Source organism: Peromyscus californicus, unplaced genomic scaffold (assembly GCF_007827085.1).
Source record: "Peromyscus californicus insignis strain IS unplaced genomic scaffold, ASM782708v3 Scaffold_4__1_contigs__length_199733344, whole genome shotgun sequence".
Classification (NCBI taxonomy): domain Eukaryota; kingdom Metazoa; phylum Chordata; class Mammalia; order Rodentia; family Cricetidae; genus Peromyscus; species Peromyscus californicus.
In genome coordinates, this window is record NW_026294562.1 from 597055 (window position 1) to 612086 (window position 15032).

Consider the following 15032-nt stretch of genomic DNA (forward strand, 5'->3'; position numbering starts at 1 on the left):
GAGAGAAGGAAAGTCCTGGTACCAGCCAGAGGAGGAACATATCTCCTGGGAGGAGGTTTCACACAGTTCTGACAACTTATCAGACCACTTTTCAGGAGAGACTGGAGCCCACACTCTGACCACACTCTGACCAAGGCTGCTTAGTTATGCACATCTATTGCCTTCTATTTAAACTTAGGCCTCATGTCGGAACTCCAAAGATGAACTTGGGTGAGGAGTCACTGGACCTCTTTGCTCCTTTTCCCAAAATGGTCACATTAAATAAATTCCCCCTTTCTGCTTTTCACTGTTGCTTTGTTTGTTTGTTTGTTTCTTTTTTTAATGACCTATTGAAGACAGGTGAACCAGCCTCACCTGCTAAGGCTTCCAGGGTCTAGACCCTGACTACAATAACTCAGGTAAGAATTCTACCTTCCTAAAACAGCTTTCCCCATCAGTGGTCCCTCCAGTGCTAGAAGAGTAGATGTCTGGCTTAGTGAAGCCTTCACTGAAGCTCCAGGTGGTATTTGACTTCAAGGACCAGGATGATTCCTGATGATAGCTGTCCAGCCCAGCACCTCAAAGCTAGGAAAGGTGTCCTCAGCACTGTTGCTAGCCCCTGAATATTGGCGTATGTGATCACCACAGCCATCCCAGCAGGCTGAACCCTTCAGAGAGCAAGAAATGGAGACACAGAGAGGATGTTTAGACCCAACTACAATTCCATGTGGTATTAAGATCCCCATTTTACTGGTGATAAACTAAGGTTCCAAGTGATGAGAAAAATATTCCTTTGGTTAAGTCCCTGTGAAGGCTGTGGAGGAGATGGGAGGGGGCAGGAGTCAGCTGGGCTCCTGGCCTCTGTTCTCACTGTCACTTCTGCCTGCCCGGCTTAGCCAGTGGGGCACTTTCCTCCCAGTACTTCTGCGTTTCCCACCCAATGAGTAATTTCTGGTCCTTTCTGGAGAGCTCTTCTTTCATCATTTCCAGTCTCTTTGGGGAGCTCCTTTCTCTCCAGCTGGGCATCAGGGTTAGCACCACGTTTTTGTAAGTATAAGAATTATGCTGGGCAGAGATACTTCCAAGATGGAACACATTGCTAAACAAACAAGAACCAGAATAGAATAATCTTTGTAGAAAATATAGGCAGGTATTTTTGTCATCTTGGGGGAGTGCATGCCTTCTTCAGTAAGTCAAAATATCTAGATGCTATAAACAGCTAGGCTGGCATACTCGACTGTTTAAAAAACAACTCAAATCAACACAAGGCACCACACACACAGAAAGAGGCACAGACATCAGACTTCATCTTTAACAAAGAACGCATGTATTTAATAGACTCAATGAGAATAAAGTCAAAGTAAGACCTCCCCTCCCCCAATTTTTGAAACAGGCAAAGGATGAGGCTGGGGAGATGGTGCAGTGGTTAAAAGTCCATACTGCTCTTTCACAGGACCCAGCTTGTTTCCCAGCACCCACATCTGGTGGCTCACAACCATCTGTAACTCCAGATCCAGGGGATCTGATGCCCTCTTCTGACTCTGTGGGAACCTACCTGCACTCATGTGCACCTATGCTCTCTGACATTAGCAATAAATAAAGAGTAATTTTAGCAAATGGCACTATTTTGAAAACATAAAATTAAGTAAAATTTAAAATCAATTGTATTTATTTCCTTTTGCTTAATGTGGCTACCAGACAGTCTGATTTATGTGTGCATATTTTAGTGGACAGGCTTTCTAGATATGGCTGAGGTAATGCTTGTGGACTATGAAGAGGCGTCAATGGAAACACTCCCTGACCCTTAATTAACAAGGCCCCCATGACTAAGAGTTTTCATTAATCCATCCTGGGATGAGGCTAGGTTAGGAATCTTGGTTGGCCTCTGACCCTGTTGGGTTAAAAATTGGACACATCTCAGCCACTGTTGCCTCCCAGTTTCTCCTTGATGTGACATGGAGGAGTGAGGTCATCACTGAAGCTCCTTGTGTTCTAAGAAAAGTGGGTAGGAAGCTTTCCTAGGCCATCTTTACCATAGTGCATAACGGATGCCAGGCCAGGCTTTTTCTTTTGGGCTACCTACCAGCTCCCAAATCATGACACGGAGACATCTTAGTTTTGAATGCTTGGCCTTAGCTTGTCTCTTTTCTGCCTAGCTCTTTTAACTTAACCTGTTTCTCTTTGTCTACCTTTTGCCTCAGGGCCTTTTACTTTTTTTTTTCCCCTCCTGTGTATCAAACTTTCATCTTGTATCTGCTTCTCATATCTGCTGGCTTCTGGCCCCTGGCATCTTCCTAGTTCTTTCCTCCTTCTCTTGTTTCTCCTCTCAAGCCTAAATTTCTCTTCCTACTTATTCTCTCTGCCTGCTAGCCCTGCCTATTCTTTCTGTCTAGCTATTGGCTATTCATCTCTTTACTAGACCAATCAGGTGCCTTAGGCAGGCAAGGCAAAACAGTTTGCTGCCCATACTCAGATGACTGTATTCCTCGTTGTGTGATTTGTAGAGATCATTCAGTGTAGAACAAAAAGCTGCACCACACCATCTAATGAGAACCATGATGCATGATGCACATCAGACATTCTTCCTCTCATGTAGCAATGCATCTGAAGAAGGTGCAGGGCTTGCACCAGGCTTCTGCTTTTTCTGTATTGCCACCATCAGTGAGTGAATGGCTTTCATCTTCAAGGTTGCCTCTTCCTCAAATTGTTCAGTATTGAAGTTTCAGCCATTATGGGAAACAAGGTAGAGAAAAGAAAAAATAAATCAGCTATTTTCTTCGGAAATTATAACCAGCTACCTTTCTCTGCCCACATTTCCAGAACTAGCTGTTGACTAAACTAGGAATCCTGTGTCTTATTCAGCTTTTGGAAACCTGAGCCAGTGTGACAGTTTCCATTCACCACACTGGGTTTATGTTTGGGGAATACAGCACTGCCTTAGGGCTGGGGTGGAGGCTTCAGTGTATATCAGGGTGTTTATGTTCCATCCCCACCAAGATGACTTGCTCTCTGCACACACTTTCCAATTACCCTCCTACAATTTTTGGCATATGTATGTAGATATGTATGTGCTCGTGTGTTGTGTAGGTGTAACTGTACCTGTGTGCATGTACATGTGGAAGCCAGAGATCAGTCTGGGATGTCATTCTTTAGGATAACATCTACCTTGTTTTGTTTCCTGAGACAGTACTTCTCACTGGCTTGGAAATTGCTGATTTGAATAGACTGGTCAGCAGGAATGTTTGTCTCCATCTCCTCAGTGCTGAGACTATAAGCAGATGCCACTGTACTCAGCTTTTTCATGTGGGTTCTGGGGGAATTAAACTCAGGCCTGTATGCTTTCAAGACAAACACTTTACTGACTGAGCTATCTCTCCAGCTCCCAGCTGTCTTTTTCATGGACTCCACTAAATTCCCCCAAGTCCCTCCCCACAACTCAAATACACACATACCAAGAAAGGAAACGTCTAGAGTTACTGTCTATCAACCCTAACAACCCAACAGAGGTAGATGGTGTCCAGAGTGGTGCCCTCTGTTGTAGATTGACAGCACTCTGTGATCTGTGGAATGGGGGAAGGGTACTTTGTTATGCAAACTGTCCTCTGGGCAACTTCACAAATCAAATATTGGGTCTAATTTTAAAAACCATTTTTCTAACAGAGGTTTTCCATTTAATCCCCCAGAGTTAACAATATGTGATCAGTTTCCCTTAACAAATGACCTCCTTTAACTTCATTAGTTCATAATTAATTTGCTAGCATGTAACCAAGATAATTAACACTCCTCATTAGAGACAGGCAAAAGAGGAGCCTCTTTTTTCATGGTCAAGGCAAACACTGATTAAAATTTGAGCTGTTTCCTAATTTTCCTTACAATTTAATTCAACAAAAGTGGCGATGGATAATTTGTAGTAGTGGTTAAAAAACCTAAATTGGAGAAAAGATGAATGGGTCCTACCATCAAGCACTTCATTACCAGCTCCTGTGTTGGATAATTTTACTTTATTTACTTCAAATACAAAGATGAAGCAAAAGAATTGAGTGACATCTGGCTACTTTTAATGGAGACTTTTAATAGCTGGAATGTCTTTGAACTTGCTAGGAACAAGGCTGGGCTATGGTGAGTGGATCATAGGTAGCAACCATTCTCATAAACATTACCTTTGGAGTGGCCCAACCCACAGTGGTCTACAAAGCCTTTCCCTCTAGTATATTATTTGGTTCCACACAGTTCTGTGATGAAGATAATGAGGAGGAACCAATCTCATTAGCCTTTAAGATGAGAACACAGTCCCAGAGAAGACCGTAGAAGTATTGCTGATGCCGGGAACTGTGCTCCCTGCAGGCTGAGCTCTGCTCTCCATTCTCCTCAAGGCTAAGGCCAATGTCAGGTGATTCAGGCCTTTTGCATCTCTTATGTCTCTCAAGGTCACCTGGACACATTCTCTGAGTAGAACTGAAGAGATCAAGGTGTCCAAGGCACAAAAACGAAGGAAGCCTTCACTGTCACAACCTCAGGTTTTGTATACTGCGAAGTCCAGGTCTGTATCACATACCTGACGTGGTTGAGACTCACCTGTCAGGCCTGTGCTAAGCATTTTAGTGCATCATCTCCTTTCGTTCTCACAACATCATTGGTGATATGGATGTTGACAGCAGCTTCATTCTTAATTCATTACTAGTTCATTTCCTGATGAGGAAAAGATCTCAGAGGGGAAGCACAACTTGTCAAAAGACAAAGCTAGAGGTGACAGCATGGGCCAATGCTCTTCTACTCTTCTGACTGGGGTTTCTGGAAGCAGGCTTGGGGAATGGAAAGGGACCCCACTGCATCATATGGCTTTGGAAGCATGACTTTAGGGTAGGTGGGAAGGGTGGGGCCCACAGGGTGGAAGCCAAGGAACCTCCTTTAATCTCATAGGCAGGTAAGATCCTTCAGAGAACTGGCCTTTTGGCAGTCTCCTAGTCTTAAAGACAGAATGTCATCAAGAGAGTCTGTTTCTCTTCCTGGATTTCCTGATAGGGAATCTTTGCCCAAGGATAGAGGCAGATACAGTGGGCATACTCAGTGGAGCTGGGGCTAGGGCTCAGGTGTAGGGGTTTCAAGCCTTGGGGTCCAGTGGGAGGACACTTTTTATGAGTCCTTCCAGAGCATCTTCTCAACACCAGAGCAAGGAGCATCTGCTCTTTGGGAAGGAAATCTGGAGCAGGAGGTAGGCACTGCAGGGGAGTAGAGGCCCCCGAGGCCATGAACAGCACTCCAAGGAGAGTCAGCCCAGATCCTAGTGTTCAGGTGGGCAAGATCCAGAATCACAGCTGACCCAAGAAGCTGTGATCTATAATTTATACTCAGCTCCTTCCAGAAATTACTGGCAGTATCTGCCAGGGGATTTGTAACTGTGGGTTTTGCTTTGATGATGCTAAGGAGATTTAGGTAGTCCCAGGGGTTAAGTGGTACTGAATTCAGACCATCTGTGAAGCAGCTTCTCATTCAGCAACTGCTCTCATCTTCACAGGCCCACTGTCGAGTCAGATGCTCCTCTCTATGTGACAGATGGAGACATAGGCTCAGAGGCAGAAGTGACTTGCCCAAGGCCCCACACCTTGGGGAAGGCAGAAGTGAAACTCAGAGCTGTTTGGTTGGAGTGGTATCCAAGACTCTTCCATGGAAGCAGATGGTGATAGTGTTGTCCATTTCTTGTCCAAATCTCTTCCAGGCCTGCAGCCATTTTAGGCATGACCCAGCCCTGCAAATTACCCAGATGGTTCTAGCCACCCACTGTTCTCATTCCTATTTCCCTGGGACATGTTCTATGCAAAATGTGGGTCTTGGCTACTCCTGAATAGATTATCACCCATCATACAAAGGAAGGAAGGAATGGGATGGGAAGTGATCATCTTGCACCTACTATGTTTTACACTTACCCCAGGCATAAAGATACTCCTCATCCCTTCAAACGAAGAGTTGGATTATAGATGATGAGGTCCTTAGGAATATTAGCCTGGAACCTAACCATCTGGTTCTAATGTTGGTTTTACCATTAGGTATTTATTGGTCAACTGGAGCTGCCAGACAAATACTATAGATGCCCAAGGTCAAATATAGGCAGGATTGGTTGCTTCTGAAGTCTCTTTGGTTTGCAGATGGCTGTCACTTTACTGTGACCACACATGCTTTACCTCCTATTGTTTCTTCCTCTAATTGAAAAAAATTTTTTATGTGTATGAACATTTTCCCTGTATGGATATCTGTGTACCATGTGTGTGCATTATCTGTGGAGGCCAGAAGAGGGCATTGGATCCCTTGGGACTAGAATTACAGATGGTTGTGGGCTGCCATGTGGGTGCTAGGAATTAAACCTGGGTCCTCTGCAAGAGCAGCCAGTGCTCTTAACCACTGAGCCACCCCTCCTGCCTCTCCTCCTCTTCTTATAAGGACATCAATTACTCTGAGTTAGAGGCTACACTTACAACTTCATGTAACCTTAATTATGTCATAGGCTGTGTCTTCAAATAGTCACACTGGGGTTTAGGGCCTCAATATATGGACATTGAGCTAAGAATAGGGGGCACATAAGTAGATCACAACAAATGACCTTAGCCAAGACCCTCCCTAAATCTTAGTTGCGGTATCTGTTACATGGCAATAATAAAAGCAGCTGGTTTAATGGCATGGTGGCACAAACCTGTTATCCTAGCACTCAGGAGATGTAGGTAGAGGGTCAGAAGTTCCAGATCATTCTTGGATACGTAAAGAATTTGAGGCTAGACTAAACTAAATGAAACGTTGCTTTATTTTTAAAAAGTACATGGTTTATAGTTCTTGAAGAAATTAAATGATACCATACATGTACACCAATGCACATCATACAGCAAGGACTCAGTGAGTTAAGTATCATCACCATTACTACCATCAACACTATCATCATTCCAACTATCACCGTCCCAACCACTATCATCATCATACGAAATGTTATCATCACCGTCATTATGATCGCCACTACCACCATCGTCACTACCTTCATTATCAATCACCAACACCATCACCACCATCACCACAGTCAGTAATACTGTAATTATCAGCAGGACATTATTTTTATCAGTCTAAAGAGAATGACTATAGCCTATAGTACCACTGGTTTCAGACCTCTGGGCTCTGCTATCATTTGTGGTACCAAGTTGTAGTTAGAGAAGACAGAACTGCAAAGATTTTGACCTTAACACCCAAAGCTTATTTTTACAAATGAAGTACCTGAGGCCCAGAGCTAGAATGAAAATGCTGGTATTTTCCTGTTCCTGGTCTGTTGTCACGATGGCTTCAACAGTGTTCAACAGAGCCAGGAGAGCACTCTCATCCCATCCCTGTTGGAGCCATGCATGAAGTATTTGGAAAATACAGTTTGTTTTTCCTCTCCGTGTCTTATGAACTGTTTCTTTTGTGTCTTAGCAGAGTGCCCATCATAGAGTGGATGAATAAAAGCCATTAATTACAAAATCCTTATGCAAGGGACTCCAGTCCAGCCCAACTCTATAAACACAGTCTCTCAGCTTCTGCTGTGATTCCAAGGACAGCCCAACATTTTCATTGACTTATCCTGTCCATGCATCTGTGTCTCCCTGGGAATTTGGACGGAAGCATTAATTCACCAGACTTCTGTCAGAAGGGCATGATGACTCACTTGTCTCAACAGTATAATCTCTCTGGTTAGAAATATCCAGCGACTAAAAAGCAAAATTTCTAATAAGGCCTGGCATTTCAGTTGGTTTCCACCACATCACTCGCACCATCCCCCTTCCAACAGGATTCTAGCTGTGGTCAGGTATGGGGCATGATGCACTCAAGTGGTGATGGTAGGGTAAACTCTGACTCAGGTGTCTCTTCTCTGCCAAGGATTGCTTTTGGATTAGACATGTGACCCAGTTCTGGCCAATGGTACTATAAAGAACTTGATGTAGATGAGAAAGCATCTCTCTCCATGTCAGGGATGCAAGTGTTTTGTGGGGAATGATGGCTGCAACAGCTATCTTAAAACCAGGAGAGCAAGAGCAGTGAAATAAGCTCCCAGAGTAAGTAGTCCTATGTCACGGAGATGTGACCACTACCTGAGTCTCCTGCCCTCAAACTTCTTGTTATGTGAGATATATGTTAGTCAGTTTTATCATGGGTATGAACAAATACCTACAGAAACAATATAAATGAGGGAAGATTTATTTTGATGGATTTGTAAGGAGTTCAATCTTTGGCTGCTTGGCCCTGTGTACTTGGTCAGAATATCATGGTAGCAGAATTGTATGGTAGAGGGTCTTCTTCACCTCTGGATGGACAGGAACCTGATATAACCTCCAAAGCCATTGTATCAGTGATCTTCCTTTAGCTGCACCCCACCTCCTAGCATCTCCACCATCTTCCCACCATCATTTCAGGAAGAAGTTCTCAATACTGTCTCCATAAAACTGTGGAGACATTAAATATTCAAATTAGAATAGATAACCACTTCCAGGTTTTAAAATTTACGTGTAGAGACTGGAAACGTGGTTAAGAGCACTGGCTGCTCTTCCAGAGGATCTGAATTACATTCCCAGAACCCATATGTCAGCTCACAATTGTCTATAATTCCAGTTTCAGATCTGATGCCCTCTTCTGGCCTCTGTGTGAACCAGGCATACATGTGGTGCACAGACAGACATATGGGCAAACTACCCATACACATTTAAAAACTGTGTGTGTGTGTGTGTGTGTGTGTGTGTGTGTGTGTGTGTGTGTGTGTACTTGTATGAGTTTACATGTACTACATATGTGAAGGGGCCAGAAGAGGGTGCCAGATTCCCAGGAACTAGAGTTATAGGTGGTTGTCTGCTGCCTGATTGTGTGCTGGGAATAGAACCCAAGTTGGCTCATATATTTGAATGCTTAGTCACCAGTAAATGGCACTATTTGAAAAGGATTAGAAGGTATGCCTTTTTGGAGTAGGTGTGGCTTTGTTGGAGGAAGTGTGTCACTGGGGGTGGGCTTTGAGGTTTCAAAAGCCAGGACTCCCCACTCTCTCAATCTCTCTCTTTCTGTCTCTGTTTCTTTCAGATCACGATGTAGTTCTCAGCTACTTCTCCAGCACCATGCCTGTCTGCTACCATGCTCTCTGCCATGATGATAATGGACTAAGCCTCTGAAACTGTAGCAGGCCTCCAGTTAAATGTTTTCTTTTATAAAAGTTGCTTCAAACATAGTGTCTTTTCATAGTGATAGAACAGTGACTAAGACAGTGATGAATTCATGCTTCTGCTCAGCTCTTTTTCTCCACATACACAGTCCTAGGGAATTCTCATTTCAATGAATGTAGTCAAGATAACCTCCCGTAGGCATGCCTAGCAGCCTATCTCTTAGGTGATTCTAGGTTATGTCTAGTTGACTATTAACATTATCACAATACTTCCCCATGTCTCTCTCACCTTTATGTCAGAGACTCATGGGTGCTGCCCTGAGAAGTGAGGTTCAGTGGCAACTCAGTCTTCAGTCATCCCATGAGCTCTGTCCCCCACTCTGCTCAGATCAGCACCTCCCTGCCTCACCCACGGTAGTTCTCTCTCTGCATCCTTTACTCCTGTATCCATGTCTCTGGATATTTTTGTGCTGCCGTTTCATATGTGAATCCTATAAGTTGCCACTGAGACTAACCTGAGCCAGGTATAGATGAGCAACACTGGGTACTTCAACAACCAGCATGAGCCGGGCACATGGCTACACCTTTTACAGGTAGGGAAGATGATCTAAGTGAGGTGACGGACTGGCTCCAAGTGTCCCTGGCAAGATTTCTGGCCAGCTTACCTAGTGTCACACTCTCGCCTCTTTCTGCTGTTTTTCCGAGAATGGGAAGGGTAAGTAATAACATTTAGTTATTAAATGGAGTAATAACATTTAGTTATTAAAATGAAGTAAGTGGCTACATATGTGGCTGGCTTAGGTCCTGGGGCCCATCTACAAGTAATTCCTGACAGACTATGGAGTTGTCCTAAGATAGTTGGGCAAGCTGACCTAGCACTGACCATTATATCTGTAAACAGGGATTGGGACAACAGCAAGACTGAGCACTGCTGGGAGTCCCTACGCAGCACCCTTTGAACTCATTTCTAGTCTCATTTGAGACTAGAGGGTGCTGGTCCAACTGATGTGCTTTCTCTACCATGAAACTGAACCAGAATAAATCTTTCTGCCTGTCTGGTCAGGTATTTGGTCACAATAATGAGAAGTAATGCAGGTGTTGTCACAGAGGTTGGTGTGCAGAGGTATTACAAGGTCAGCTCTCCCCAGAATCCTTCATAGTGCCCTCATGAGAGAGCACTGCTTTAAACGAGATCTACAGTTGACCTTTTCTGATGGCATCCTGACCCACAAAAAGTCCAGGACTTGGCAAACTATGGCCTTCTGTCTGTATAGCCCATTAATGGCTTTCACAATTATAAATAGTTACATTCTCAATATTTCAAACCCTGACACTGTATTCACATGTTGGATTTTGGTCTACAATGCCTAAAGTGATTGCTATTTGGTCCCTGGTGTAGTTGTTTTCAGAGTCCAGCCTCTGCCAGTAGGGAGACCTGGCCTTCTTTCCACCTTGGCTGCTCCACTTTTCCTGGGGAGGCTGGAAAATGAAGACCCTTGGCCACAGCCAACATGCTCTTCAGGCTTTCCATGAGGTCACCCCAAAAGAAATAGGGGCTCTGAGGTCTGGAAGAGGTATATCTCTCCTCTAGCCTCCCCACTACAGTCCACTGTGGGTTGCTCCTGCTGGGGACAGGTGTGTCCCTGCCAAGTCGGCTGCATCTTGTGGATAAAATCTAATGAGCTGCATTTAACAACAAGCTCTGCCATGTGGCTTCTCCTGGGGCTGCCCATCTGTCAGCCCTGGAAGGCCACTCTTCATGCAGCTGGAGCCCTCTCCAGCCATCAAATCAGGAGAGAGCCAAGGTCCCTTGAGCCAGGTCCAGCACATAGGCCCATAATCTTCACTCTCAGTTTGCGCCAACTCCTGGCTGCTCTCCAGCCTTGCAACGACATTGCCAGATGGTGCTTGACAGAGGGTGAGAATGCTCCCAGGAAGGCATGGGCACAGGGCAGTGGGGAAAAGAGAGGCTAGTTAGCCACAAGGTGCCCTGACATGGCAAGCCTTCAGGTATGGACCAACTAGCTTTTAAATTACTAATGTTTTATTGTTCATTTATTTTTACTATTTTTAAACAGCTGTTGGCCACCACGGTGGGCTCAAGTGGCTAATGCCACTTGTCTAGTTTGGCCAGGGTCTTCTTGCCCCCTTAAAATTCAGAAAGTGTTATCTCTGACTTCACCCCAAAGTTTACATTTCTGTAGCTTCAGACTCTGGTTTGTGCTGCCCCTGATTCCCTGTTGACTGCAAGGGGGGTCTATGGTTGTTTCTTTGTGTTCATGTGACACATACCCTATCACCCATCCCAGTTCTGAACCTGGTGACTAAGAAGAACATAACCCAGGCTGTCTTCAATGTACCATGTAGCTGAGGATGACCTTGAACTTCTGATACTCCTGCTTCTACTCTTGAATGGTAGGATTACAGGCATGGGCTACTGCACCCAGGTTTTTTCAGGATTAGAAATCAAACTCAGAGCGTTGAGCATACTAGAGAAGCACTCTACCCATTGAGCCACATCTCTAGGCCAAGTTTTTATTCTTGACTCCTTAAAAACACCCCTTTCCATTCTTTGCCACTGTCCCCAAAGACCTGATAGCCGGTTGCTTATAAATTGTAGAGAACTAGCAAAGGTGAGGTGTTAGCTGAGAGTTCTGGGAAGAACAGCATCCTGTGGTCTCTCATCAACAGATACCCAAACAGGGGTATCTTTAGGCTGGAATAAGGACTAGGGAGATTGTAGCTAGAGTTTTCCTGCCTGGCCCACAGTCAGGACAAATCTCTATCACCCACCAGTCCCACAGCCTCTCAGACCCGACCAAGTAAACACAGAGACTTATATTGGTTACAAACTGTATGGCCGTGGCAGGCTTCTTGCTAACTGTTCTTACAGCTTAAATTAATCCATTTTTATAAATCTATACCTTGCCACGTGGCTCGTGGCTTACCGGCATCTTCACATGCTATTTGTCATCGTGGCGGCTGGCAGTGTCTCTCTGACTCAGCCTTCCACTTCCCAGCTTTATTCTCCTCCTTGTCCTGCCTATACTTCCTGCCTAGCCACTGACCAATCAGTGATTTATTTATTGACCAATCAGAGCAACACATTTGCCATACAGAACATCCCACAGCAGGAGATCCCAACTCCAGGACCTCTACAAACTCTCTAGAACCCTGTACCCCAGGAAGTGCTGTTCAGGTCAAACATTTGACCTAGCTTGTGAGGGCTGTGATTAATGTCCTCTTGATCCTCTAATGGCTTCAAGCAGACTGTTTACAAGGCCAGGGTCCTGGACTTACCCAGCCAAACTCTACTTGTGAAGCAGAAAGCAAGATCAGATGAGAGAGTTGGGCAGGACAAGGGCAGAATCCTGTGTGAAGCTCTAAAATGAAGCACTGGGGGGCTTGCCCTTCTGGGGAGACTGTCCCACCTTCCAGATGGTATGCTTTAGGTCCCCCGGGGAAGTTCAGATGTGTGTTATGTGACTGTAGAGATGGGCTTTGTAATGAGAACCTAAGGCAGGAAAGGTTGATTTCCTAACACTTTGAGGATAGAGTCCATCATGGCAGGGAAGGTGTGGGTGAGAGCAGCTCAAGGCTGTGGTGATGGAGGCATGAGGCAGCTGGTTATGAGTCCATAGTTAGGATACAAAGAGATGAATTCTGATGCTTGGCTCACTTTTTTCCTTACCTTTTTGTATTCAGTCTGGGCTCCCAGCTCACATTCAGAGTGGGTCTTCTCAGTTAAGTCTCTCTAGAAACACTCTTGTAGACACACTCAGGGTTTTATCTCCTAGAAGATCCCAAATCCAATAGAGCTGACAATGGAGTGCGGTGATATTTTATTTGTGCACCCCAATAAAGCTTATCTGAAGATCAGAGGAAAAAACTAGCCACCATATTAAACATAGAAGTCAGGCACTGGTAGCACACGCCTTTTATCCTAGCATTCGGGAGGCAGAGATCCATTCAGATCTCTGTGAGTTCAAGGCCATATTGGGAACACAGCCAGGCGTGGTGGCACATGCCTTTAATCCCAGCACTAACCATGGAGGTCTGGAGGTCTGTACAGACAGACAGGAAGTGACAGAGTTGGGCAGAAAGATGAAGTGATGTAGCTGGGCGGAGAGAGGACGTGAGATGATAGAAACAGGAAGGCATATAGGTGTGGATGTACAGGAAGTAGCTCTCTCTGGAGGCTGAGGGTTGGTAAGGTGAACTTGGCTGTGGCTTGAACTAGTCCTCTGATCTCTCAGTTTTTCACCCCAATATCTGGCTCTGGGTTTGTTATTAATAAGACCGTTTAGCAATTCATCTTACAATGGGGATCAACTATCTTCTGTCCACCATGCTTCTTAGTCACCTTGGGATGGGTAGTGGAGTCTGTGTCCCATGGTCAAGCAGGGGCATATGGCCACAAAGAAACAACCATGGACCCTGTAGCAATTAGGGTGGCACAAACCAGAGTTTGGGGAGGCAGAAATGTATGGTTTGGGAGCAGCCTAGGGCTGGGGAAGAAGTCAGAGGGAGCTACCTAGGTCAGAAGTGGAAAGACCCTCCTAAAACTAGAGAAGTGAATTTAGGTACATGGACCTGCTGTGGTGACCAGTGGTTTAGTCACTGCAGGAGGTTTCCAAGTCTCAGTATCTGTACCACACTGGCTTTTAAAGGGGTGGATTTGTAGAGAAGCTCTCTGTCTTGTGAGGCAGAAGGCTTTTAGTGGGTACTGCCAGCCCTTCAGGCACCAGAAAGGAAATTGGGACATTAGTGTGTTTCTGCAGGCTTTGAAAATTCAAAGAACTGCTGTGGCCTTAGTACAATTGGACATAAATACAGGCTTCTCATGAGAGAGAGTCACCATTAGTATCTATGATGGCTGTGTATGTGTGTTTTGGGGGCTTTTAAACATAACTTAAAAAGTTATGTTAGTCAAAGGATGTAGTTCACAACAAGGTTCAAAGATGGAACAAAGCTTAAAATTTAAGTTTAAAAATTAAATAAAAATATATGAGCTGGTTACTTATTTCTCTTACAGTGAAGAATTTCCTGTGTAATGAAATAGGTATGTGTTTGTGTGAGGCTTGTGTTTGGCTGCACATGTGTGGGTATATGTGCTGCAAGGTCAGAGAATACCTTGGGGTATTGTTCTTCAGGCACTGTCCTTTTTGTTTTGTTTTATTTATGTATTTTGGTGTATGTGCACATGTGTGTGGAGGTGCCCATGAAGGTCAGAGGGTGTTATCAGATCTCTTAGAGCTGAAGTTAGAGGTATTTGTGAGCCAGCTAGAGTGGGTTCTGGGTTCTGAATTCCAGTCCTCTGATAGAGCAATACTTTTGACTACTGAGCCATCTTTTCAGTCTCTTCCATGTTGATTTTTGAGACAGGGTCTCTCACTATCTTGATCCTTGTCATGTAGGCTGGGCTGTCTGGCCAAGGATCTGTCTGTCTCTGCTCCCCATGCACCATGCCTGTTTTTTTCTTTCTTTTTTTAACATGGATTTTGGGCTCAAACTAAATGTTTGCAAGTAAAGTCCTTTACCAACTGAGCTGTCTCAATAGCTCTGTAAGGAGATTTAATGAGGTGTATTGTTTAGATTTAGAGATGAGAGAGGATTGCTGATGCAATGAAACTCCAGGTCACAAACATTCTGGCCTTGGGAATCATTTTTTGTTGTTTTTGTATTTATTCATTTGTGTGTGCACACCACAGCACTCATGTGGAGATCAGAGAACAGCTTGCAGGAGTCAGTTCTCTCCTTCTGCCTTGTGGTCCTGGGGATCAAACTCAAGCTTGGTGGCAGGTGCTTTCATCTGCTGAGCTTTGTTTGGTAGTCTCTAGGAAGTTGAGCTCTGTGTCTAGAATTTGGGTTTTATCAGTTAGGTTGAAGTTTCTGG

General features: G+C 44.6%; 1 long non-coding RNA gene across 1 annotated transcript in view; it reads right to left on the reverse strand.

Moving 5' to 3' along the window:
• Window positions 1-1283: 1283 nt before the first annotated feature.
• The window catches only part of LOC128095228 (uncharacterized), a 50402-nt gene continuing 36653 nt past the window's right edge, over window positions 1284-15032 (reverse strand). Inside the window, exon 4 of the long non-coding RNA XR_008213192.1 lies at window positions 1284-2677. This is a non-coding gene — a long non-coding RNA (uncharacterized LOC128095228). The remainder of the gene's footprint in view (window positions 2678-15032) is intronic.